This window comes from Bactrocera tryoni, chromosome 1 (genome assembly GCF_016617805.1).
Source record: "Bactrocera tryoni isolate S06 chromosome 1, CSIRO_BtryS06_freeze2, whole genome shotgun sequence".
NCBI classification, from domain to species: domain Eukaryota; kingdom Metazoa; phylum Arthropoda; class Insecta; order Diptera; family Tephritidae; genus Bactrocera; species Bactrocera tryoni.
The window spans coordinates 74,983,117-75,007,597 of NC_052499.1; the positions used below are offsets into that span (position 1 = coordinate 74,983,117).

Here is a 24,481-nt window from a genome sequence, read left to right on the forward strand (position 1 = left end):
CTTGCGACCACTAATCGACGTCGTTTTTAAAAGATATTCAGGTCTTTTGGTAGCATTTCCTTGCTTCAAACCCGAAATATTAACCAAAATGTGTTGAGTCGATTCGAAACAGTTGTTGGGATTCTCTGCTGTCTATTTCATGACAACACGATGATTTTTAAGCACTGCTTCTTTAACATTTGCGTTGTTATCGTCATTTACAGATTTGGATGGACAGCTCGCATAAGGCAAGTTTTCGATGATCTCACGACCTTCACTGAATGCTTTTTATACCCTGAACAGGGTATATTAAGTTTGTTACGAAGTTTGTAACACCCAGAAGGAAGCGTCGGAGACCCTATAAAGTATATAATACATTTAAATGATCAGTATGTTGAGCTGAGTCGATTTAGTCTGTATATATACGAACTAGTCCCTCAGTTTTCAAAATATAGTTTTGAAATTTTGCCAACGTCATTTTCTCTTCAAGAAGCTGCTCATTTGTCGGAACGGCCGATATCGGACAACTATAACATATAGCTGCCATACAAACTGAACGATCGGAATCAAGTTCTTGTATGGAAAAATTTTGCATTTGACAATGTATCTTCACAAAAGTTGGCACAGGTTTCTTTCTAAGGCTACAAAGTAATCTCCGAAGAAATTGTTCAGATCGGTTAACTATGGCATATAGCTGTCATACAAACTGAACGGTCTGAAAAAGTTCTTGTATGGAAAGCTTTTACATTTGACAAGATATATTCACGAAATTTTGTATGAATTATTTCCTAAAGCAACAATGTAATCTCCGAAAAAATTATTCAGATCGGTTAACAATAACATATAGCTGCCATATAAACTGAACACATAGTTACCAATAGAAATGCACCTGTGAAGGGTATATTAGCTTCGGTGCAGCCGAAGTTAACGTTTTTTCTTTTTCGCATTTAAATTCGTGACAAAGTAGACTTCCAAAAACACTTCTACAATATTTTCACACATTCGGTGGACGGGATTCTATTGAGAACACAAAATTTCAAGAAAATTTGTTGTTAAACTTTTTCCTAGGAAAAATCACTAGGAAATGGTTAAAATAATAGGCCTGCAAGGGATCTTTTCAATTAATATAATTCAACTAGTTGGAATTCCTTTGCTTGTGGCTTGGGGTTTTTGCGAGAGCTGGTCTACCATTACTTCTTGCTAGGTGTGCAATAAATCCCAATATTCAATATGACGTTTCTGAGCGTATTGGCGTCATATACTGCGTGATCTTCGTTTCACGGACCAGCCGGAATACCTTAACTAACCAAAAAGTTCTTTGTGTTAACGTTTTCGTTGATGGCACCATACTGATAATTATCGGCGATATGCTTTAGAAATATTGATGCGATTTTAGATCACAAAGTTTGATAAGACATACACTATTCCTTCCAATATTTATAAATATTGGGTTGTCAAAAAAGTCTTGCGGTATTTTTATTAATTTTTTTTTATTGAAATTGAAATGAATTTTTGATGACTCATGCCCAGCTATTGACCGATGCTACGGCTGCTACCATGCCGGTCTCTTTCGATCAATTCATCGGCGCATCTTCGACCACCTCTACACCAGAACGAAAACTGTATCGGGTCCATAAACTGTACAAATTTTATTGGCGGCTTGAGATGCATTTTTGCCTTTATCGTAGTAGTACCGTAAAATATGCCGTATTTTCTCTTTATTTTGCTCCATGTTTGCGACGCTATAACTCACGAACGACTTAAAAGAAACGACAATCAATCAAACGTTAGCGCGTGAAATGAGCTTTCCAAAAAGGTATAGCATGGCCCGATACGACGAATAAAACTAGAACTACGCGCTTTCAACGCCAACTAGCGAAAATACCGCAAGACTTTTTTGACAATCTATTGTATGTACATCTGGTTGTTAGAGTTGATTCATGAGATACGTATTATATACCCTATTAGCTAAGTGGTTCTCATGAACAGTCTTGGGTCATATGGGATAACTGTGTTCCCGATAGTCCCTAAACATGTTGACCCAACCACTTTTTCATTATTGCCTGTATCTTATTGTTTCAATGAGTTACTAACGCTCTAACCCTCCTGTTTAGTTCTTTGCAAAATGTAGAAGTCTTTATTCAGAGATTTTAAGCATGATTTTTGACTACTAACTGCAATACTTCCAATATGAAACCGGCATAAATAACTGTATAAAATCATAAATTTCCCTTTGTAGGGTACATCAAAAGTAAATCCGAGCTGAAATTTTAATAAGAGCTGATGGAGACATGAAATGTTGGCACTTCGCGCCTTTTTAGATGCTCTAAGCGGCTAAAAGCAGTATTTCAGCGAAAAAGTTAAATTAAAAATTAGATTCTTCACATGACAGCAAAGCGAAATGACAAAGCAACTTTCTTCTCGCCAACAAACGCAACGCATAGCTTCCAATTAACCCAAATGCGCCGCTGACTGTATGTTGCTTTGCCGCGTATTCGCAACGTCAGAGTTGCTCACGCACTCACACACTCACATATGCACACGTGCAGTGGCTTTGGCTTTGGCTGGCAGTAGGCAGCTTTTGCGAATCTGCAATGGAACTTCGCTTGCATTTGTTTGTTCGCTCGCCTGTGTGTGTGTGTGTGTGTGTATCTCCGGCTCTGACTGTCTGCCTTGCGCACTGTCACATGTGCTGTGCTTTGCATGCGCTTTGTGCGCCGCGTTCAGTGCTAATGTCGTGCGAGGCAAAAGTAAAGGTTTTTTGGGGCATTGACCTAACAACCAACTGCCGCAAGCGGTAGCAGGCACCACCGTCGTCCGCGTCAATAGCACCCTTTCAGACACTACTGCGCTCGTTCGTATTCGTTCATAACCAATATTGCTCCCATTGTTGCTGTGCTTGCTTGCTGTAATTGTTGTTGTTGTTGTGGTTGTCTTTGGCTATGTGCAACATAATTGCAGCCGTTGGTGCCGCATTGCGCTGAGAGCGTTGTGCCGTTGCACACGGAAGCCTGATGATGTCTTAAGCTGCACACAACAAACACCCAAAACAACAGCAACAACAGCAATAGCGATGCAGCGAACAATCAAATCACACACACACACATCCGCAGAGAAAGGGGCTTAACACGTAAGGCGGAAAGGCATTCGGCGGCGGCGAGTGCAGCAAGCATTGCAATGGCTGCCATGCCACCGTGTTGTGGTGTTGATTTCGCTATTGTTGTTGTTGTTGTCAGTCAGCTTTACTTTCGTTTGATAGTTGTAAAAACATGGCGTTGCATCGCCCATACGAATGTTCTTTGGCAGCGAAGAAATGCCAAGCAGAACAATGCAAGTTTAGCATGTTATGCTTCTGCTTCAAGGTGGAGGGTTTGCAATTATGTACATATGTGTGTATGTGTGCGTGATTATTGCATATGTGCAAAAGTTGCAGCTTTAAGATAATCGTATTAAAATAAAAACATTGTAGTAAAAATACAACTTTTTGGTGTCGCTAAGCTCTAAGCAAACACTTTGAGGAGCTATTAGGTTAGGTTTTTACATTAGACCAAAACGGATTCATAGTAATGTATCAGGTTGTTTAAACCGTAGCCATCCTAGCAATCACAGTCTCAAACATCAGGGAAATTTTGGTTGCTATTGCATTTGATATCTGGCGTAATTCTTCAGACAATTTTAGAATTCAATGGAGACAGCTCAGTTAAGTAATATTTTTCGGATGAATGATATTTCCAAAAATTCAAGTGTACTTGCCATCTGAATCAACTTTCTCCCGTCTTTACTATCGACTTCGAAAAAGACGTCTGAGAAAATGTTTAATATAATTTCGACCTTCCAATTTGTCATATATTTGGTATAAGCCTCAACTAAGATGGCCTTCAGTACCTTCAGCGGATTTTAGTTTATTCGGTTTCAGCTCATTTTTGTGTTGACGGGTTTAATGCACGTTCTCAGATACGTTGTGTCAGAGAGATACTTTCGCCTCTTGAGTCGACGTAGTCTGTACAAAGGATTCTTGTCAGAGAGATACTTGTGACCTCTACTCCACGTCGTCTTTACAAAAATTCAGGTATTTGCCATGCCGAAAACATTAACCAAAATGGACCTTAGTAAATCAAGGATGCTGAGATCTTCTGCTATCTCACCTATGCTTTTCCTTCTCCTTGTTCGATGTTATCGTCAATAACAGAGGTGAATGGACCGTTCGCAAGAGACAAGATTTCGATGACGTCTCGACATTCACTGACTGTGTCACTTAAGCAATTTTGTTCGTTATAAAGTAGAATAAACAAACTAGTCCTACAACATTTTCAAAAAATTAGAATACTCATTACTCAAGTTTCCACTACTATCAAAACAGATTTTTTCTAAATTTTTATTTTAGTTATTTGTCTATTGTCAAATCTATTGCCGCATTCTGTGGACTTCCCCTTTATGACGTAACGAACCATTTTTTCATAAGTCATATCACCTAAAACGGCATTATAACTTCAATTTTCTCAGCATTAAAGTTCTCTCTCGACGAATAAAAACCAAACTCTATAAGTCACTCATTATTCCCGTCCAGCTATATGGTGTAGAGGCATGGACGATGACAACACCTGATGTGTTGACGTTACGAGGTTTAGAGAGAAAGGTTCTGCGGAAGATTTATGGTCCTTTGCGCATTGGCAGCGGCGAATAACGCAGTCGATGGAATGATGAGCTGTTCGAGATATACGACGACATAGTTCAGCGAATTAAAAGACAGCGGCTACGCTGCTAGGTCATGTCGTCCAAACGGACGAAAACACTCCAACTCTGAAAGTATTCGACGCATTACCCGCCGGCGGAAGCAGAGTAAGAGGAAGGCCTCCACTCTGTTGGAAAGACCTGGCTTCGCTTGGAATCTCCAGTTGGCGCCACCTTGTGAAAAGAAGAAACGACTGGCACGCTGTTGTTAACTCGGCTATAATCGCGTAAGCAGTGTCTACGCCAGTAAAGAAGAAGAAGATCAATGTTATACGTTACATCGGTTTGTTTTATATGTATATGAACTCTTGGATGGAAAATTATGCCAATCTTTATTATCTTGGGTGCAAGACTGCAAAAGTCATGTGCAAACGATAGATCGGAGGTACACAAAATTCCTATTGCCACACGATAGAAGGGACTACTTACCCACAGTCGGAATACTAAGTGGTCACTGTTAGGTGACGACACACGCCTGCAGAATGGGACTGACAGATCGAGAAGACTGCAGACTAAACTGAATGTTTAAAGCGGGGCACCAGGGAAATAATAGAGCATCTCTTCTGCACTTGTCCCGCATTGGCAAGACCTCCACTCACCGTCGTTTTTCAGAAATGACTCGATATCGTTTTATTTCGATAAGTTAGAAACGGTGATAACGGTTGTAAAGATACGAACTGTTTCCTTGCGAAGAAATCCAGTCTTGTTCCGGTGGGGGTTTCAACGAGTAGCGCTATGTTTAGCATTATATAATAATACAAATCTCTGTGATCACTGAGACTGCTCTGATAGAGAATAATGAGAGCTTTATCAAAATATTCAAGAGTATTGAATATGCATTGTGTAGACTTCTATTTCAATTACTACTTTCATATCGTGACAGTTGGTGGCACGTTTATAAAAACCATCAGCCGTATTCAGCCGTTATTTTGAATGAGTATTAACCATCTGTTTGCTTGAATATCTCATAGACTTTGGGAATCCTTTTATGTTTTTAACACCTTCATCTAATTTCATTATTGTTCTTCCGCCATACAACTGACATAGGCATGTGTATGTGTGTGCGTGTGTTCTTATGGGTGTACCCTATTTCACATCTTTAATTTATGGACTTTAAGTATTTTCCTCATTTTGAAAAAGTGACGACAAAACATTCCACAATATGACAAAAACTTTGCATTCTGTCGAAAAACAAAAAGCACGCTGTCTTCAAATGAAAAGATCAGCAAAAAAAAAATCGAAAATCTATAAAAAATATAAACGCTTCGCGACGTGCAACAACAAAGGTATGCAGCTTCATTGCACCGGCGTCAATTTAGATAAAATTTTCCCACCAGCGGCAATATTGCCAACAACACCAACAACAAGACAATAGTACCGCATAGCCAATACAATAGAGGGGTGTCCATCTACGCGAAATCGCCAGCGCCAGAAAAAATCGAACTTTGCGCGACCCTTGCGCGGCCGTCGTTTTGTTATTGTTGCAGCGCGCTGAGGTAACGTGTGGTCATTTTATTATTCCAATATGCGCCTCAAGGAGTCGCACAGGCACACTGTCACATAGACACACAAACACGAGTGCGCTCTGCATTTGCTTGGACGCCGCTGCGCTTCAGTTGCAATGGTAGTTGTGTGTGCCTAAAAGCTCAGCGTATGCCGAACAATAGAGGGGTAAGCAAGCCACCTCACCCCACCACCTTGGCACACAGCGCAATTCAGCTCAAGATGCTGCCGACGCGGTCTTACTCCACGGCTGCTGAGGTACAACTTACTCATATATCACACAAAAAGATAACTACAAGTGTGTGCGAGCGTGTGTGATTTTATTATGCCAGCGTCTTTGATATTGCTGCTGCTGCTTATCAGAAATATACGCCCATAGTTTTTCATTGCTTTGGTTTCACTGCCGCGACTACTGCTGCCTGCTGACGACGAAGATACTGATGGTGGGGATGGTGAGCTGCGGCGGTGACCATCAGCGGCGATTGAATTGAATGTGACACCAACCGCATTGAGCGGCCGAACCCGAAGCCGACGAACGCAAATTCCTTCAGCCGCATCTTCCGCCTTGACGTTTTTTCTTAGACGCGGCCTCATCAAGCGTACCAAAAAAACAACAGCAATAAAAACACATTACCAACAACAACAGCAAAAATAGTGTGCTTTAAATTGCGATCGGTTGACGCAGAGTGATAGCGAATATAAACGCCAAAATGATTGCATGAAACAGAGAAATAAGGTTGCGCCTGCGCGCGAGCGTTTGAATAATAAAAATGGTTAGCGAAAAGAAAAAAAAAAATTGTTTAAGGATTTTTTTGTTGTTTTATATGTATTTTTTGCTATGTGTGCGCTTCTGCTTATGCATTAAAAATGCAAATGTTGTTGAATATGCACAGCTTTCTTGCCGATTTTGTTTGCTTGCCGAATTTAAGATTTTAGGTAAACATTATTTGCATTGAAGTGGTGTTGCCTTGTGCACACAGACACGCACATCTGCAAATATACAAAATTATGTGATTTCACAAGGCCTTGCAGAGAGCAGCTCTCGAATGGGGGGTCGCGGGAGGTGGCTTGCTGTCTTTTTACGCTTTGCTGTGTTCTTTCTTCGTCACAAGAAATCGATTAATCATTGTCCTTGCGTAATTTTTGGTGCACATAATCGCACATAAGCATTCTATTAATTTTGTATGTGCATATTTGACCGGATCGGTCACAATATCCCCACTTCTAAAGTTTTTATGGAAAGATTTTCAAGGCCATAATGAATTTTCGTCCTTGGATAATGCTGCAACTATCGGAAATCTAGATATTTTCAATGATATTTTATTGAAAACGCCATTTGTTAGTATTCTGTTCGAAAACATGCAATTCTATCTCTCTCTCTCTCTCTCCGCTTAAGGAAAGAATATAAGATTTTTTGATGTTTTTGAATTGATCTGTAACTTTCATCTTATTCAATAATGTTTACAATTTCATAAAGAAAAAATATACGCAAGAATAACGTTTCCTAACTGTAACTTTTCGTGCGCTTCTGCCATTTTATGGTCGTTAAAATTGTCCACTTGTCCTCACTATGCGTCGAATTATTGAAAATTTCGAGCCTGTATTTCCTTCGCATAATTCTAATAAGACAATGAACCGTTCTAGGTAATGAAAATATTGCTGCCGTTCAGGAAAATGTTGCTGAAGACCGCAATTTGTCGACGTTCTTAAGAAATAGCGCTGTCTCAAATCTCAACTCTGCGGATTTTGAGAAAGGAACCGCCGTAAATGTCGTGCATCTGCTGTTTTTGCCTTTGATGAACTTCACAACGATAACGAATGTTTTAAGAAAATCATCTTCCCCGATGAGGTTCGCTTTCATCTGAGTGGTGCCGTAAATATGTAAATAAAACTGTCGATTCTGGTGCGCAAAAAAATCCACAAAATTTTAATGAACAAAATCATTATATTTACCAAAATTGACAGTTTGATGGGGGTTTTGATCTAATGGAATCATCGGCCCACACTATTTTTGAAATGAAACTGTGAACACCATTGCTGTGAATGGAGAGCGGTATAGATCGTTGATAATCAACATTTTATGGAAAAATTTTTGAGGTTATTTGCAGTCATTGGTCTTTAGCAATAAACCAGACTATCTGCAAGCTTTAAAAGTTAATATTGAATGTGCTGTTCATGACATACGACTGGATTTAGTGAAAGAAGTACTCAAAATTAGCTCATCCAACTCGTTCCTACAAAATAAGTCGTATAGGCCATTTGAATGATGTTATATTCAGAACTTAATTGTATCGATTGAATTTCACATTAAGTAAAAAACATTTCAATATCCTTAACAATTGTTTTGTTTTTGGAAAGAAATCGTATCACACTTATCGGAAAACCCTGTATATACATACCTTTATCTACAGTATATTGTACTTATAATTTTTATTAGTTGAGATATAGCATAATTTCCTTTTCGTATAATTGACTTCTTGATGACTCATCAAATCTGAAAGAAGATAGTATCTGTTTTAAAGATTGCGTCTTGGAGGCACTCCAAATTCGCAAACCTTTTAATTGGTGTTCAGCATGTGACAGGGGGTGAAATATAAAAGCAGTTTTTCCTTATCTTGAATTCCCTTAATGTACCAATCCACTTTTATACGGAGGTTAATTATACGCCCTCGTATGCCTTTACACGATAAATATACCCAACTTGCTGAAAGAACATAACAAAACATTGTAACTATACAATATCTGATGACTTAAGTGAAGAAAAGAGATATTGGCTGTTGAAAAAGCATTTTCAAACATTCTTGAAGATTTATCATTCTTGATCCTTCTATATACATATTTATAGATGAGTAAATACATCTCTGAGGGTAGAATACAGTTCTGTGTATAATACCAAAATTCGAAATTTTTGCGGTCTTAGAAACTACTATATAGAAATGTAAATATTTCGAATGAACTTTCTGTAGGTTTTCAAGGAATTATGTATTTAAAAAAATCTCTATCTTGATCGATCAGTTTTTGTACGGCAGCTATTTGCTATAGTAGTCCGTTCTGAATAATATGTTTGCAGATTGTAGCGCAGCCTTAAACAACAATATGCGTCAAATTTCATGAAGTTATCTTGTTCGATAAAAAGTTTTCCTTACAAGAGCATGCTATTGATCGATCGGTTTGTACGGCGGTATATTCGACAATGGTCCGATATAGGCGGATCCGACAAACAAGAGAGACTGAAAGACAGACGGGCGTGGCTAAGCATAAGTTCTCTAACGCTTCCTTCTGGTGTTAAAAACTTCGCGGCAAACTCAATGTACTCTATGTTCAGAATATAAGATTTCTTTTTTAGTAGTTGTCAGCAGTCTTCTGAACAAAATGTTGCGAAATAAATATAAAATTTTAAATTCTAGGCATAGAGTTCAATATAACACAAAATTCGGATGTTGCCACCATTAAAGATTTTTTGTTTGCTACTATATTAAGGATCCTTATTGCCACCTTTAAAAGCTTTAAAATTTTTAAGTATTTCGTATGAGTGCAAAATCTGGGACACAATCTAATGGAGTAAAATCTTTGGAAAGAAAATTTAAAATTCAAGAAATGTGGTACCGCAGCAAATTCGAAAAATTTTGTGAATCAATTATTTACATGTGGACATCTTAGGTATATGCAACAATATTTGACACACATCCGCATCACCGCTCGTACCATCGCAATTTTTCCACAAACAATCCTTTTGCAATTGCTGGACAACATAGACCATCCGCAACATCCCTTTTGCCTGTGCATGCCACCACTTTCCATGACATGCCGTCACTGCTGTGCATACTCACTTCACCCTGCCACAAGCTTATTTTGCCGCACACTCGCCTTGTGTGTACGTGTAAGAATCGAATGCAGACAAGTCCTTGTGACAATCCCTCCCTCCGCCGCCGGTGTAGATTCATTCGCCACATAAAAAGGAAAAAACCTATGTTGTAAGAAAAAAAACTTTATTATTTCGTTGTTGTTGTTATTGTGTGCATTATTTTTGCGAATGTTTTCCCTTTTTTTTTGGGTACATTTCGTTTGTGGAGCGGCAGTTGCTCGATTCGCGATCTGAGTCGCGGCGCTGCGGTGCCGACTCGCCGAACGAAGTGTTGAATGTCATTTTATTATATCAAATAGATGGACGGATGCGATGCGGCGTGCATATGTTGGTATGTGGGTATGTCGACGTAAGTGCTGGGTACCAAAACGAAAACTGTGGGAATGAAAACAGGATTCCTCTTCGATAAAATTACGATGGTCATCTTGTGTGTCAGCATCGTCATTTGCATTGATACCGACACACCGGTACACCGGCACAGTAGCGGTGCAGGGGTACTTGCAGGCACAAAGTGACGTGTGTCCTCGCTTAATTTTCGCCACAGTGGTACATATGTATGTTGGTATCTGGTATATTCATGTATACATAAATTATGCATTTTATCGGCATACACGACTTTACTTAAAATTATTTTATTATTTATTAGTAGCTGAAAGTACATAGGCACAGAAATTTTCTCTTTTGAGTATGAGGTGAAGCCCGAAGTGCTGCTGTTTCAGATTTGGCATGCATGGACCACAATGTGGCTTTCAATCTGTTTTCAAATTGAAACACTTTACCAAGAAATGTCTGCATTAGCCGCAGAAATGTCTTGTAAAATCATAAGTTGGTTCATATTTTTAAGAAATTTATTCTTTCCGTTTCCATATGGCTGAATTTTACTCAATAGGAAAGAACCATGCAGCATAGTTTATAGCGGATTGCTCTGAGCACGATATTAAGGTCACGAATACTGTAATATTCTAAGAAAACTTTTTGAAATACATATTTATGTACATATATATATTCACTTTTTGCCGCAAACTTTTCGTAGCCCTGTTTTGTTTCTTATCTTCTTCTTCTTCTTAATTGGCGTAGACACCGCTTACGCGATTATAGCCGAGTTAACAACAGCGCGCCAGTCGTTTCTTCTTTTCGCTACGTGGCGCCAATTGAATATTCCAAGCGAAGCCAGGTCCTTCTCCACTTGGTCCTTCCAACGGAGTGGAGGTCTTCCTCTTCCTCTGCTTCCCCCGGCGGGTACTGCGTCGAATACTTTCTGAGCTGGAGTGTTTTCATCCATCCGGACAACATGACCTAGCCAGCGTAGCCGCTGTCTTTTAATTCGCTGAACTATGTCAATGTCGTCGTATATCTCGTACAGCTCATCGTTCCATCGGATGTTTCTTATCACATGTGTATTAAAAAGCTTCTTTCGTTCTAAGGGCCTCCAAAGTTTAACTAAACTAAGTGTAACTAAGCTTAAATTCTTTCGAAAATATTGCACAGTTTGCTTCCGGCTCATATAAAAAGCGGTTCATATGTATATGTAGTTCTTTGTTGTTTGAATACACTAAAATTAACATAATTTCAAATATTTGTTAAAAAGGATTTCATTCATGAGATTGCCTTGATTAACTTTATGATTGCAACTAACAATACGTTTTTCCTAATACTATATTGAACCATACTACATTCATCGAACCCTTGCTTCTATCTGAGATCACCCAAACGACAAATGGATGGATTATGACACAGAATATCTGGTATAGAACGCCAATCTACTGAAATTTAAAAAGCAGTAGATCATGTTTTTAATTTCCAGTCATAGTAGTGCAATTCATCATGCTTAACTGAACCAACAAAATGCTCAATATCAAAATCTCTTTTTTTTTGTTGGCTTCCTTCTAAGTAGTAGAATTCAGTCTCGGCGATTTGCCGGGTCATGATCCGGAGAATGCGTTGGCAATTCTGATATCAATGTTTGTCGCCATTCTCAGACAGACCGGTCGATGCTGAGCTCTCGTGGCACCAAGCGGAATAGAGCTTTCGCACAGTTAGAAGGCCAGAATTTTTTCTGAGAAAACTTAAATTTTTTGTTCCACCAATTTTTGCACATATTATGGTGTCTTAACTGTATTTTAAGACTTAATGTTAGTAAAAATATTTATGTGGAAGGGAACTACAGCTGATCTCCGGGAGCTCCAATACAAAACGACGTTTTGCGGTGACTACCATATCTCCGAACTGGATTCTCTGAAATTAAAAAAACCAAACAGATTTCGTTAAAGTAATATTCAATCTAGTAATTAATTGAAGGAGTAAGTAAAATAAATTTGTGTGACAAAATGGCGGATTCTCGAAAAAATAAAAATTTATTTTTGACCAAAATTTTGGGCTTAAATTGTTTATTAAAAAAAAATATTTTTTTCAGTAAGAAAGAATCATCATAGAAACCATACGCTCTTTTCATCCTGCTGCGTTTATGAAAATGTGCAGGATGTGTTTTTGGGTACTTTCGGTTTTGGGAAATGTTACAAGTCAAATATTTCCAAAATAACATATCAAAAAAAGCTATTAAATCATAGCATTCAAACTTCATCAATTAAAATATCCGATTCAACTGTTATACTATGTGTCTGGATTTGTCAACGGAATGGATGTTTTTCCTTCAAGTAGAATGAGTCCTATTCTCAAAATTTTAATTTCTGCAAAAGCAATGACATGATTTTAAATTTAATTATTCCATGCTGAAAGACATCGTGACATACTTAGAGTTTTACTCGAATCATTTCAATAACTAAATGAACATATCATACTAATAAAGCTCTTTGCGAAATGTGAAGAAACGCTCGTCTGAAAAAATAACAGTTTATTTATTAAATCATTCACTTGGAAGAGATTATAACAGTGATGACAATGCCATATTATGACTGTATGATGAATTCGCGTCAGTATGACTTCATACCGTACACACCTGTTCGCCGCACAACAAAAGGCATCAGTCAAAGTGACAACAAGACATGGAGCAAGCAGTCAGGCAGTGTTGTCATTGTTGCAGTGTTGAGGCGACCTAGAGGGATACGATTAGGCAAATCATGCGAGATCTTATCGCTTATCGTGACGCTCCAAGCACAAAAAGTACACACACGCAACAACAACAACAACGGATTGCATATGAGCACATATATGTATGTGTGTATGTTGTCACGAATGGCCGAAAGTTAATTAATGGCAGAAGAAGAGCATTGTAGAGCGTTTGCATGCCAAGGCAGCCGCGGACAGGCAGCAGACAGGGTGGAGAGGCACTGCGAATGGCTTTAAAAAATGCAGTTAATTGAAATGTTCCACAGGCATATCTGATGGCGATACTTAAGCGCTAGTAACTGCACAAAAATTGAGGGTAAGATGCAGGAACGGACGGACATGGCGTAGAGGCCACTAAAGCAATGAAATTGAGAAAAAATGAGACAACTGCGGAAAAGAGTACTTAACTGAGTTACAATGCATAAGATTTGCTTTGCAAAAAAAAACAAAAAATTAAAAAAATAAAGAAAAATGCGAGAGTCAAAAATAGCCATTGCGCTTTGCATGCGGACTCGTGTGATGAACCTGGAAGAGCTACAATTTTGCCACTGCTGTTGTTGTGGTGGCTATTTTGCGGCTCTAACTGCATTCGTCAGCGCCTGGCTGCAAGAGAGAAAGCCAAGCCGAAAAGTTTAGGAATAAGTGACGAAGTTGAGTAGCGGCAATGCAACGCTGTGCGGGCCGCAGAAGCGATTGCATAGCGACGGCGCGACAAAATATTGGCACAAACACACATATACACAAACATAGACAGTTTGAGTAGCAGCTCAGCGCAAGTGCTTCGGTGTGAGCTCGAATTTGCTGCACCGGCCGGCCAAGTGAGCACGAACGGCTGTATGGGTGCCTGCTTAGGTGTATGTACATATGTGCGAGTGCAAAATGCAACTCTGTGAACGGCAATGAGCTACGGAAGAGAACAGCAAAACAAACAGTTAAAAGTTAGCAAACTTAGCTGAAAATACAAAGTGATAGACGAACTACAATAGCAAGACGGAAGTTGAAAAGCAACAATAAAAACAATTAGCAAGAATATGGAATTATGTGCATAAGGGTTGGCGAAACTGTAGAGCGCTGCATGGTGAGACCGGCAATCGCACGCACACAAGCAAGCACCACTACACTGGCCACACACACACACATTAACAGCTTTTTGCCGAGACAAAATGCACTCACACTAATGCAACTCTAAGCCAATGCAGCTGAAGAGAGAGCAGCGAGCGCAAGCTTTCCGGCAGCCATCGCAGCGACAGCAAAAAATGTGTGTAGCGAGGAAATGAAGAAAAAATATGTGCGCGCACACATACATACCAACATATTTGCAAAAATGTGCGAGTGTGGCCGCAAACTGCAGCAACGACGCCGCACATGCGAGGAGGGGTAAACGACTAAGAGTAAGCGTAAATTGTGTGGACAACAGCAAGCAGCCAGCCAGCCAGCAGCCACTCAGGCGAGGCAGACAAGGATTTCAGATACATTTTTGCGCTACAATACTTCTGCAGCGGCAAACGCCATTGCCGCCGGTGCCAATTAAGCCACAAACACACACATACCACTTGCATACACGCTCATTCACTCAGTGAGTTTGGCAGTTTTGCACTCCGCTACTCTTTTATCGCTGCCAAAGCGGACTTTTTGTCGATAGAGCAGCAGCAGCAGCAGCGAGGCTGAGCCAAGAACCAGAAGAGTCGTCGATGAGACAGAGTCGTTAGCCAAAACGTCAGACATCAACGCAACCGCTACACTTAGCCACAGTATCGCGGACGGACGACGATGAGAAGATATCGCAGGCACAAATATCTAAAAATTTTCACAACTTCAATTGGATAAAATCTCAACTAAAATACGGGCATAATTATACTTTTGTCTAAATACAAAAAAAAATTTCAAATTTTGCAGTACAAAATAGGAAATTTTCAAAATTCAACAGCGCAAAGCAAAATACAAAATCTAAAACAACAAGGCATAATTAACAAAAACTAAGGCAAACAACAATTCGGCCGCAGCAAAAACGCAATTTCAACACGCAACGAGGGAAATATGCGCAATTTCCGTGTTTGAGAAAACAAATTGATTTCGAAAAGTTTGCATCTAAATGAAAAAATTCGGAAAATTTATGTAACTTTCGGTTACCGTTATAAGCGTTTTGCAACAACCGTGTTAGCCGCAGCGCAAAACAACAGTGTCCGCGTATACTCAACTCAAAACAAAACAATTTAAATTTATTTTTCGAAAACACCAACAACATCATTGCAGCAGTAAACGAGTAATTAAGTAAACAAATTAAATTTACAGTTCGCAGTCTACATAATACAGCAGCAACAACAACAGCGTTGTGCATAATTAGCAAAGTAATTTTAATGAAAAAAAATTGCAACAAAATTATTGCCACAACAAATAATTTACCACACTAAGCAAGTAAAATAAGTTTTCAAACTACCTACGCCTTAGTGTCTACGTTCTAAGTTAGTTTTTCAACTTAAGCTTGCATAATTTTTAAACTTTTTTACGCTTTTTTCTAATAACACTTACTTGTTTTAAGCTAACTTGTTTACTATAAATATTATTACGCGCGTTTAAGTTAATTTTTTTTAATTATAAAAACTTTAAATATTTATAAATATAAAAACTGAAACATTTCAAACTACGAGTGCGCAAGTAAAACTGTTTAAAGACTGTTTCGTGAATGCAGAAAATGTTACGAGTGCTTGATAGCATAATATTTGTGGAAAGTTCGCTGTGAAAAAGACTTAACCATTACAATAAATTTAAAAAAATTAAGAGAAAATATTTAATCTTTTATTTTAAGCGCTGAAAGACGCTTTTAGTGACAAATAAAGCATTAAAAATAATTCCAAAAAAAAAATATTCTTTTTGTATTTTTTGCTGCGGCAAATTTTTACTCTCTGTGCCCCCAAGTGCGTGTAATGATTGTTTAAAAAATGCAGCATTATGACGCGGCGTGCGCAAATTACCTAATTGATTATATGAAAACATTGGCGAAAAGTGTGGAAAATAATACTTGAAGATCGTGAGCGACTCAAGCAAAAGGCATAAACACAAATACAAGTGTGAAATATACTACTAGTAAGAGTAAAGTAAAAAATTAATAAAAATAATAACACAAAAAACTGAAATAAAGTGAGTGAACAAGTGACAATCGCAGGATAATAAAAATAAAAGCAAGAAATTGAAAAATTAATTAAAAATAATTAATTTAAAAATTAATAATTAAAAAATTAGTATTTAAAAATTAATTAAAAAATAATTAAAAAAATAATTAATAAAACAATTAATTAAAAAATTAATAATTAAAATAATTAATTAAAATTATTAATAAATTAAAACACAATTAATCAACAAACATAAAAATAATTTAAAAAACAGAAAGAGTGACATAAATTACCGATATACAAGTATTTTATAAAACAAAAACACAAATCTACAACAAAAAAGCAATAAACTTGGCAATTCACAACCCATTTACTTAACATAGACATATAAACGCCGGATTAGCTATACATTTGTGGAGAAACGCTTGCAACGGCAACGCAAAGGTTGTGACAACTTGGAACAAAGAAATCTGATTGTTTTACTACATATGATAACACAGCGAATATAAATCTATAGAAGCGATACAAAGCGCATGCAAATTTGCTATAAAAACAGCAAATACTACAAAAGCAAAAATTTTTAAAACATAAAAATTATTGAGTAAAATTTTATTAAAAAAATAGAACAAAACACTAATTTAAACTGCGAGAATAGTGAGTGAAATATAAAAAGTTCAGAGTGATGCTATAAAAAACAGCTGATTTTTGCTATAAAAATTCATTATTGTGTGCCTAAAGTTAGAAAAAAACGAAAAAGATAACGCTCACCTCACTGTGAACTTCGAACTGACTGCTACAACAACTCAATACGCTTAAGACGCATTTGGAATTTCTGCTATAAATTTCAAAAATTAATAACGGCAATTAACTTGCACCAAAAACGAAGTTATAGCAGGAAGAGCCCCACTTGGAGAGAGCAGCCATTGTCAAGTTGCTTAGTGCTGCCTTCACACGTGGCTAATACAACAACTTTCTAAGCTACTAAGCGAAGCAGAAAAGGCGGTAAAAAGTACAAAAGTGCAAAAAAGTAAAAGAGAGTACAACGTACTTAGAACTCGCGGAGCAAGTATTGGGATCACCATAACACCAACAATTTTAATTACTTAGCAACAGTCGCTCGAGATAGTTTGAAGACAGCTTTTGCAAAACGCAAAGCTCCCCAAGCTCACTGACTATACACGCCCACTCTGGCGTGCGCGAGCGCTCTCTCGCCAATATTTTAAGCGCTTACTGCAATTTTGCAACAACAAAGAGCTTAATATAATGAAATAAAACTGCATTGAGACTAGATACAACGAGCGGTTTAGAATCATTCGGTCGTTGCAAGTTCGTGACTTAGCTGCATTGGAATTGTCCCTGCATTAGTGTTGGTGCAAAGCGTACATGAGCGCTAAACATACGCCTTAGCGAATACATATACGAGGAGAACACATTGTAGCCAGACGTCAGTGTTTGAGGAACAAAAAGAACGACGACAACAACACCAACAGCATAATCGTATTAATCACAGCAGCGATCGTAAGTGCAGGCTTTTTTGCTTTCACCAACAACAACAACACTTGCGTGTATCGGCGACAGCTTTGCCGACGGTTAAGCGCATTCGTTGATGTTCGTCGGTCTAAGATCGGCGCTGCTGCAGTAATTACATCGTTGCATTCGATTGCATTTCGCAATCGTGTTGAGCGCACAGATACGCTCTCACCACCACCACCACCATTACCACTACTAGTGCAGCCATCGCGCCGAGCTACGACGCTTTACAACGGAAACCGGCCCCAACGAGCCGGCGGCACAGCACTACATATTGAATTTTGATCAGTTCATTGTTGAAACGCATCATACTTTGGCGCGCACGTTCTCTGACGCTACGAAACGAAGCAATTTTTTTGTTTTTGTTTACACTGCACCCGATTGCAACGAGCCGAGAAAGTGCATCCGATTCATTGCTGTTGCTGTTGTTGCTCTCGCATAGAGATTTGAATTCGACAACCGGTGTTGGTGCGGCGACGAGCGACTCAGTCGGTTAGTGTGCAAATAAGTAGTATCCGGAGCAGGAAGGCAGCAAACTGACGACGGTCAGCGCAAACGAATTGCAGTGAATCAAAATTTTATTAGAAAAATTTAATTAGAGAAAAGCAAATTGGCTAAAACACAACACAAAAATAAACGACGTGAATGTGGTGAATGCAAAAAAAAGTCGTATAATCAAAAAACAAAAGAGAGCTTTAAGTGCAGCAGTAAAATCAAAGTGGAAAATCGGCAACTGAAACGACAAAAAAAATTTGCAACGACGGCCAAGTGCAACGAGGTCCATTCACTGCACACAGCAAAGTTCAGCGCTGGCAACAGCCATAACCGCCATACGAGCACGAGCAACTCGAGGAGAAGCAGCAGCAGGAGCGCGGCAGTAGCTAAAGAGCACACTCACTGCATTGGCATTACTTGGCGATCCGTGACGTGTACGTGTACCACCTCGTACAAGTTTAATAGGTACGACTCGTCGTTCCAGATTCGCGTTTCGTTTCGTGTGATCGCCGCGTGGCAACGTGCAGTTCGCGTCTGCAACCAACACGATTAAGAGTCAATGAAATTGGCAAATCGGCAAACTGTTCAGGAAATCTGCAAGTGAACGGCATATGTGAAAAACGTGTTCAAAGTGCTACGAAAAAGTATTGAACATCCATCAAAAAGCAAATCAAATAAATACGGTATATGAAATAAAGAAAAATTACATTAAAGCATAGAACAAATTGTTAAAGCTAAAAAGTAAATTTTAAACAATTTTGTGCTGCTTGAAATTTAGCTGTGAATTAAACGAGCAAAGCAAACGCTACAGCGCAGCAAGCAAGGCGTATTGGTAGATGAAGTAGAAGCTGAAAAAGCAGAAAAGCCCCATCAACGTGTTCTCTTAGTGAAATTTTATACATTTGTTTGAATATTTTTGTGTGCATTGACCGTTTTGTTTTAGTTTTATACTATTTGTTGTTAAATACTACCAATACATCACATAAATATATACTTAACTCTAAGCGCAAGCGACTACATTACATATTTGCATTGATATTATAAGAAAAAGAACAAAATAACAACAACAAACAAAACATAAAAGAAAAACATAAAAACAACGCAGTCCAAACTTCTTTTGGTGGTGTTTCTACGTGCCTCTACATTACATTAGCTTACTAGGATCAGCAGTACATAAGGAATACAACAACAAGTCTGTCTACATTTTCAAACGTGCATTAAGGATAAAACAACACTAAACAATTAGTAAGTGCCTTATTAATATTTTTTTTTTGTAAATATTGTAGTTATTGCATATGAAAGTATGAAACCATAAATTTCGCCGTTGCTGCCGGTGACATTTTTTAAGCTTCATAGCCTGAAAGAAGTTTCTCTGAAGTTGCTTAAACTAAAATTAGTAAAATAATTATTTTATTAATGGATTTGTTAGTTAAACCAACTTTTTTTGTAAACAAAAGTTAACGCAGACCTGAGTTTTTTGCTTTAAAAAACCATGTAAGAAAAGCAAATTATTTTTCCTTTTAAAAAATTTAAAATTTTTAACAAACACGAAAGGCCTACTATAAATATTTTTTATGGATTTAAAAGTTTGTTGCAAATCACTAGCAAAAATGTAGGACGGATAGGTTGTACATGAGAACTATGATATGGTAATGTTTGCCTCATATTTTTTATACTTTGTCATATTTTTTTACAATTCCCAGTTAACAAATTAAATAAATTTTTTTTTGGATTTTTTTTTTCAACAATTTCATTTGAAAAGCTAATGTTTACAATGCTTGATTAAATTATTATTTTTATTATTTTTTTTTTTTGCTAATACTGCGTTTAGACGATTTAGAGAATAAATGCTTGCACTATGCTTAGACTAAAGGAAATTTGGTGCCCACTACGAAACAAAATTCAATCATTTTAATTTAATTTAAATTTAATATCTACATTTTAACTTATTAATTTTAAATTTTTTTCTTAATAAAAAACAGTAATTGGAGAAATGTAATATTTTCGGTATACAATTTTTTAATACTATTTTCTTAGAAAATTAGGTAATAATTTAAAATTATTATGTAACTAACGTTCCAATTAGAAACGGTGCTTATACAATAGAATATGGAAAAAATAGAAAATTTTAAGTCATTCAGACTAAACGACTACTGCAAGTCGTTCATCTAATTAAATGCATTTTCTACAATTTGTTCAAAGTCGCCAAATGAATTAGTGTAAACAGCGAAACTTCTTGGTGAAATTTTACGACGATTTTTACGATAATGATGTAGTCCGTAAATACAGGGTTTTCCAATAAGGGTAACATGATTTCTTAAAAAAAAAAAGAAAACACTAAATGTTAATGAAACAATATGAAGTAAAATCGATGCAATTAAGTGCTGAATATAATAATATTCAAATGGCCTTCACGACTTTTTTTTACAGGAACGAATTCAATGAACCCAATTTTCGAGTACTTTTCCCACTATCTTCATATCGAAAGAAGTACGGACCGCAGTGGCGTAGCTAAGGGGGCAAAGTGGGCCGTCGCCCCGGGCGCAACGTCTTGGGGGCGGCTAAACGATCTTCGCTGTTTTTTAATATTCAGAAAAATATTTCAACAAATTTTTTTACAAAATTTATTATAAAAGATAAAGAGTTGTACACTCACAATGTAATAATCTGCATAACAATGAAAAATATTAAGTTTTACTCGAATACTCTTCAAACTTTGAATTTGTCTTATATCTTTTGGCTTATATCTTTCTTAAAAATAGTGTTAGAACAAAAATATGCACTTTTCTAGCTTTGTCTAGCGACGTGTCACTCTCACAGTTACCCTATGCTTTGAATGTAACAAATACTTTTATTTCTTAAAATTTAAAAAATGGTAATTAAAAACTCCAATTCGGGCAAAAATTCCTGCAAATTGTGTCAAAAAAGGTGCAAGATATAGGGCGAAAATGGGTTTTTTCTATGGCTTTTAATAAGACGTCTTGTAAATTTACTATCAATTTCCTCAAATACCGTATTGTGAGAATTTTGGAACTTCAGATTTTGCGTGGCTTCTAGTTCCTAACTTTTATATACTTAATATCGAAGATATTTTGTAAAAATTCACTTTTGTTCGAACCACCTCATGAAACTTGTAGGTAGGTAGATAAAGGGGGGCGGCAGAACATCCTTGGCCCCGGGCGCCCGAAGTTGTAGCTCCGCCACTGACGCACCGGTGATTTTACTAAACCAAATCACACTGTCAGATTAGGTAAATGTAATGGTTGTTCATGAATAATTTGAGAATTTTCACTAAAATCGACAGTTTTGTTTATTTACCGCATCACTAATATAAAAGTGAGACGGCCATAAAATGTCCAAAACGCACGAAAAGTTGCAAATGTAGAACGATTATTTTGATAATAAAATTTAATAATTTGTAAACGTTGTTCTTGTATATATTTTAATGACAAAATTGTAAACATTACTTAGTACAGTGAAAAAATAGAAATCATGACATTAAAAATGGCCGAAATGAAACTTAGAAATTATATCATCCCTATTGGAAAACTCCGTATGTTCAAGGTGTAGTCGAATAAGTTCGTAATATGGTGTAGATTATATTCCTTTTGAGGTTCGAAAAAGCATATTTGCTTTAGTATCCTTTAAAAACTATCCATCGAAGGATTCCAGCACCGAAAACCAAAATTGAAATATTTATTTTGTTTTTAATGAGATTTGAGATGATCCGCATGAGCGGAGAGCTACCTACACAGTGGGATCATATGCCTTTTTTAATATATTTGTTTGATGTATATTTGTATGCGGATATAGGCAAAATTGAATTTTTATTAAAATACAAACATATATTTTTAATCCTGCGTGTGAGTTTAATTTTTTTTAATACTTTACCCTGGTATTTTTGGAATCTCCAATTGGCCAGACAGTGGTGTCTACCCCAATAAAAAAGAAGAAAAACTTTCAGTATTTGGGATTAAAACAATGTTGTTCAAATGTTATTTCAAGTATTTTTTCATGCATTATTTGTAAACCTGAATTGGGATGATATAAAAGTTTTGAGAAAATGAGAGGTTATGAAAATATGAAATACTGCAGAAATTTGTTAAAAATTGTATTGCTTAATTTTGCAACGTTTAGGTACATATACATATTTGTTTATGTATAGAGAGTTCCAGACGATTAAGGCCTTTTGAATTAGACGCTGTTTTTATTAAAAGACTCTCGAGTATAGAGAGTTCCAGACGATTAAAGCCTTTTGAATTAGACGCTGTTTTTATTAAAAGATTCTCGTCTATATATTTAAAAATATTGTATAATGGACCTTTAAAATGATGATTATCTAGTAAGGTTCTAATATTAGTACTTACATATGTCATTTAGATAGACAGTAATTTTCGTATAAATTCGCCGGTTTTGTCAAATCAACTTATCTAGACTTAGTATATGTTATTTACTTATGTTATGAATATCCTTATAAACTTTGTAAACTAATTACAAATATGGCTTTGGAAAATCATAATAATAATAATATGTTAAAAGTTAGTGAATATGTCTCAAAAAATCAAAATAAAGTTTTTTAAGGGGGTCATCCCATGTAACGACCTGTTTTTTAAGGGATTTTCGAGGACCTTCCTTCTGAGACCAGTAAAAAAAAAAATAATAATATAAATTAAGATCAAAATATTGTGTAGATGATGAATTACAGCGTGCTGAATACCCCTCGTTCCAAAAAATAGGACGCACTCCTCCAGTATTCCAGCTGTTTGTCTTATCTGAAACAAAAAAAGAATAACGGCGTATTAATATGTGAGCCTAAATGCACGGAATAATCTATTATCAAGTGAATGTATGAAAAATTTGACTTTTGGTAGATATTTGACAAAAGTACCGAATTTTTGTGTTTTTTATTGTCTTTTGCTATAAAAAAAAATCAAATTTTTCGAGAACTTTCGACTGATAATAGTGATGCCCTTACATGTGCTGAGTATACTCTAGAAATTTTAAGTAGTCGGTCAAGTCATTTTTAAGATACGATGAAGGAAAATCACAAATCTGAAAAAAACGTGTTTAAGGATCACTTAAACAACAGCTGAACAGCTCGTTCTTTTAACTGCTGTATATTTAAAACGACTTCGAATTTTTAAAATCATTTTTAAAATCACTTTGCGACCGTATTCTAGGCATGCAAGGAAAGCAATTTATGAGAAATAGGAATCAAAATGTAGAATATTGCTTTGTAAAAAGTACGAAGATTGAAATAAAAACCTTAAAATTTTTTATTTAAATTATATTAAATTAAAATTAATTAATAATTTGCATAAAAATTAAATAAAATAATACAAAAAATAAACTGATTTATTAACAAACAATTTTATCAATAAAATATTAGCATCTGATTTTTTATTTAATTTAATTTAATTTAATTTTTTTAATTTATTAAATGTCATACTACCATAATTCATCCTCATTGTGTTTTCATAAAATTTAGCTATTGTTTTTTATAATTCAACAAATTCTAAATATATTGAAATTAAAAAAAATCTTATTTTTTATGATTTATAAGATTTCAAATTTATTTATGAATATCCATTATTATATATATGGATTTACGAAAATCCTTATATTTAATTTCGGTTATACTGACATTCAAGTATTTGAATTTTTTTCTTTAGAACTTTGATTATTGGTATATTCTATCCAACCTTGTAGTAATAATATGTATGAAATTCCCAGCTATTATGTACCATATACTTGTATGTCTTGGAATTATTGATCCATACCGCGCTCAAAACAAAATTCAAAATCTTAATAATTTTAAGTATTAAATATTTATATTTTTTGTACTTATATTTTATTTTTTTTTTTTTTTTGTTAATTTGTTCCGAATAAATATTCTAAAATTCTTGAACATATTTAAATGTGTCCAAATGTTTCAGAATAATCCAAGTACACCCCTTAGAACTATTTTAATTTATATAAAACCGCTGAGCTGCACGAACATATTTTTCATTATGGATGGAACGTGTCTTTCACAGGGACAATATTTCAAACTTATATTTCTTTCGTGTAAATTTGTATACTATTCGAGAAAATTACTGCATTTTATTTGTGCATTCCTTGCTTTGTTTCCCACTAGCAAAGCAGACTTCAAAATAATGCTGCAAAGTAATGAATCGAAAAGTCGAAAGCGAAGCAAAACAAA

At 36.3% G+C, this 24,481-nt stretch overlaps 1 protein-coding gene across 16 annotated transcripts in view; it reads left to right on the forward strand.

Moving 5' to 3' along the window:
* The window catches only part of LOC120766367 (heterogeneous nuclear ribonucleoprotein R), a 146,714-nt gene that overhangs the window by 53,716 nt on the left and 68,517 nt on the right, over nucleotides 1-24,481 (forward strand). Inside the window, exon 1 of one of the 16 annotated variants that reach the window (XM_040091842.1) lies at nucleotides 16,952-19,524. The exons of the other annotated variants lie outside the window; for them this stretch is intronic. The gene's annotated coding sequence lies outside the window, so the exon portion shown is untranslated. Of the gene's footprint in view, nucleotides 1-16,951; nucleotides 19,525-24,481 lie in introns of those variants that run through there. 16 annotated transcript variants of the gene reach the window in all.